The sequence below is a fragment of the Dermacentor andersoni genome, chromosome 1 (genome assembly GCF_023375885.2).
Source record: "Dermacentor andersoni chromosome 1, qqDerAnde1_hic_scaffold, whole genome shotgun sequence".
Taxonomy (NCBI): domain Eukaryota; kingdom Metazoa; phylum Arthropoda; class Arachnida; order Ixodida; family Ixodidae; genus Dermacentor; species Dermacentor andersoni.
Window position 1 is genome coordinate 248,337,812 of NC_092814.1, and position 4,320 is coordinate 248,342,131.

At 49.7% G+C, this 4,320-nt stretch overlaps 1 non-coding gene across 1 annotated transcript; it reads left to right on the forward strand.

The window, feature by feature from the left end:
- The first annotated feature begins 2,569 nt into the window (after positions 1–2,569).
- TRNAT-CGU (transfer RNA threonine (anticodon CGU)) lies at positions 2,570–2,642 on the forward strand. Its single transcript has one exon. It is a non-coding gene; the product is annotated as a tRNA-Thr (tRNA).
- The last annotated feature ends 1,678 nt before the right edge of the window (positions 2,643–4,320 follow it).

The following is a 4,320-nucleotide window of genomic DNA, read 5'->3' on the forward strand; positions in this document are numbered from 1 at the left end:
ATAGTATTGCCAAGTGACGTGTAAATTGGGACGGAATAAGAGATCACAACGTGTGAAGTCTGAAAATAATTTGCTTGTAACTAACCTGGAGAGCTTCTGTGTGCGATATAAAAGGTTGGTTATAGATGACATGTACGAAATGTACGAAATGTGGAAAACGAATCTACATGCACATACTTTCTTTAAAGGCCTCCGGATACGTAGCATCATGCAAACCACCGAGGAAAGCGCGATCCGTGGTAGAAGAAAAAGAACTGCCGATGCGTAGAGCACGCAGCTTGGTCTACCGTATGACCGGGTATGACCAAAGTGCACCTTGAGCCTTCCCCCCCCCCCTGTTTTTGTTCATTTTATCTAACCCTTATCAAATGATATGCGAAGAATTGAAGCATACGACCGGCATTGCTTACAAGTCTCCAACGTTTTTGTCCATTACCTTAAAACGCATTACTAGGACTCTACGAGTGAACAACGCAGCAAGGACAGCCGTGGCAATGTTCCTGTTGGGCGAGATTCTAGAACGATGAGGTCTCGCTATCCTTGTCGGACATGAATTAATGACTTTCCTAGACGTATTGTTGTAAATGTTGGAAACTGCCTTATAAGCGGCTTCTCCTCCACAATCTACAAGTTATGAAATGGTAAAAGAAGGCTAAGAAGGGTGCAATATGCAGTTTCTTTCGCGAACGTGCGCGAATTAACTAAAAAAATTGACCAACCCTTCCCCCACCGGAATATGGGGGTAAGTGAAGCTTGTCCTACGTGCACCTGACCTTCGTCACGGTTAAGTAACCCACAGGTAACGATGCCGGATTGCTTTGGCCTCTGCTCCCTCAGCTAGGGATCTTTTCGTTGCTGTCGGATTGCCTAGGCTCGGGCGGCTCGGACGGCTGGATCGGCGCGCCTACGCCGTAGGCGCACCGCGCCTATGCCGAGAACTCGCCCGTGAACGGGCGAGTTCTCGCCGCCGCTCGTCGAAGGCTGCCTGTTACTCGGGGGAACGCACAACGCGTGGCCGTCCCATCCGTTTTGAGAGAGTGAACGGAAACGAAGCCGGCGCACCGCGCGCGAAGCCCTTTCCTTCCCTTTCCCTCCCCGGCGGAAGCGAAACGGCTCTGATTGGTTGCGCCTGTCGCGTTAGCGCGCTGGAATCCTTGTTAATGACTCAGGCTCCGGCGCCGGCGCAGCTGTCAACTCATCAAACCGACCTTTCCCGCAGCTGCTCTGCTCTGGGAGCAACTGCGTTTTTTGCGTGACCACAACACCACTGAAACTTCTGAGCCAATACTAGCTTCGCTTGAAAAAGAAAGAACAGCACATTGCAAAGTTTCCAAGATTGGAACACACACACACCACAGAGAGAGCGAGAGAGAGAGGTAAAGAGAGAGGGAGGGAGGGAGGGAGGGAGGGAGAGGCGTAGTCGGTGTCAATACAGAGTCCCAGTGTACCTCTTCAGCACACACACATACACATAGAGGGAGAAACATGCTCGGTGTCAATACGGAGTCCCGGTATACCTCATCTGCACACACGCGCACACGGAGAGAAGCATACTCGGTGTCAATACAGAGTCCCCGTACACCTCGTCTGCATACACACAGACAGAGGGAGAAGCATACTCGGTGTCAATACAGAGTACCAGTACACCTCGACTGCACACACAGACAGAGGGAGAAGCATACTAGGTGTAAACACAGAGTACCAGTACACCTCGTCTACACACACACACACACACACACAGACATACGCACGTACATAGAGGGAGAAGCATACTCGGTGTCAATGCAGTCTCAGTTCACCTCGTTTGCACACACACAAGCACGGAAGGAGAGAGAGGGACAGACAGAGGGAGAGGCATACTCGGTGTCACTACAGAGTCCCAATACGCCTCGTCTGCACGCATATCATAAGAAGCCAACAAAGACACCAAGGACAACATAGGGGAGATTACTTGTACTTACTAATTGAATTAAAGAAATGATAAATGAATGGTAATAAATGTGGATGAAAAAGCAGCTTGCCGCAGGTGGGGACCGATCCCACGTCTTCGCATTACGCGTGCGTTGCTCTAACCAATTAAGCTACAGCGGTGCGATTTCCCCATCCACTTTCTTGGGTATTTATGTGTTACTACTATAGAACTAACCACGGGAGTGTCAGTCAGCGCCATCATTCGCAAACCTTGGCGGCGGATGTGGAACATCCTTTCTGCCGCAGACGTCACGAGTACGTGACCTTTCTGGGTGAAGGCAACTGGTCCATAAACCCGCACATGCTGCCTGAAGGCATCAATGTTGCCGGATTCAAGACCCTCGTTATGTAAGAACGAAAATAAAGGGGGTTAACCGAGGGGCCCGATTTTTATTAATCATATCATGAAAAGCTAACAAAGACACCAAGGACAACATAGGGGAAATTATACTTACTAATTTGAATTAAAGAAATGATAAATGAATGACAATGAAAGTGGATGCAAAAACAACTTGCCGCAGGTGGCGCAGGCTAACACTCCCATGGTTAGTTCTAGTAATAACACATAAATACCCAAGAAAGTGGATGGGGAAACCGCGCCGCAGTAGCTCAATTGGTTAGAGCATCGCACGCGTAATGCGAAGACGTGGGATCGTTCCCCACCTGCGGCAAGTTGTTTTTTCATCCACTTTCATTTCCATTAATTCATCGTTTCTTTAATTCAATTCATATGTAAAAGTAATTTCCCCTATTTTGTCCTTGGTGTGTGTTTGTTACCTACTCACACGCGCACACACACACACACACACACACACACACACACACACACACACACACACACACAGGGAGAAGATACTCGGTGTCAATACAGAGTCCCAATACACCTCATCTCCGTGCACGCACGCACACAGACACAACAGTGGGAGAGAGAGAGGGACAGACAGAGGGAGAAGTGCGCTCGGTGTCAATACAGAGTTCCAGTACACCTCGTTTGCACACACACACACACACACACACACACACACACACACACACACACACACACACACACACACACACACACACACACAGGTGGAAGCACACTCGATGTCAGTAGAGTCCCAATACACCTTGTCTGCATAAACACACACACATACACACACAAAGAGAGAGGGACAGACAGAGAAGCATACTCGGTGTCAATACAGAGTCCCAGTATACCTCGCCTGCACAGAGAGAGAGAGAGAGAGAGAGAAGCGTACTATAATGTTGTCCATACAGAATCCCAGTACACCTCGTCTGCACACACACACACACACACACACACACACACACACACACACGCACACGCACAGACAGAGGGAGAAGCATACTCGTTGTCAATACAGACTCCCAATACACCTCGTCTGCACACACACACGCACCAGCACACTCCGAGAGAGAGAGAGAGAGAGAGAGAAGAGCATACTCGGTGTCAATACAGAATCCCAGTATCGCTTTCATTAAAAGATGCACCTCGCTCCATCTCTCCGTAGGTGACATGCTGAACAAAATTATACCGTAATTTCCATGAGCACGAACGCGCTCGCGAGCCGAGCAAATGAAAGTGAATTCATGCAGCGTTCTCTAAGGCTAGCAGTCTCGGCGTCGAAGGAAGCATGTGGTATCTTTCATTGCGCTTCACAGCCGGCGCCTGCAAGGCCTGCCAGGTACTTGGCGTCAATTCGCAATGTGTGTCGAACAAGCAATCAGCGGAGTGCTTCCCCCCCTCCTCTCATTATTATTATTATTATTATAGTGTGTATGTTTTCTGACAGGATTTTTTCTCTTCTCTTTCCTTTCTTTTCTCTTTATCTTTCTTTTTTTTCTTTTATTACCGAGAGTTGAGTCGCTGAGACGGCAGCGTCGGTCCCGGCGTCTGCGTTCCTCCTCTAACCTGCGCAGAAGCACGCCACCCCGTGGTTTCCATCCTTGAGAACCCCGTGCACTCGGCGCCCGCCTGCCGCACCGGGCGTAGGCATCGTGGGCAGGCGGAGGTTCGGGGAACACAGCGATAGCGAAGGCGCTCGCGAACTCGCTGGAAGGAGGGAGCGATGGAGGAATTAGGGCCGTAGCAATGGCGGCAGCAGTATGCGGTTGTCCCTGGGAGTCGGAAAGCTGTCGGCCTTTCTTTCTTTCTTTCTTTCTTTCTTTCTTTCTGAGCAAAGCATTCTAGGCGAAACCTCCCGGGCTTTGCTAACCGTGGCTGCTGCTGCTGCCATCTTACCGAATAGCTCATAAACCGGATAGGACTCATTTAACGAATCAGTTTATATGTAGCCCAACCTGTACCACCCCTGCAGTCGTGCCAGTGGGCCGGTCTTGTTCTCT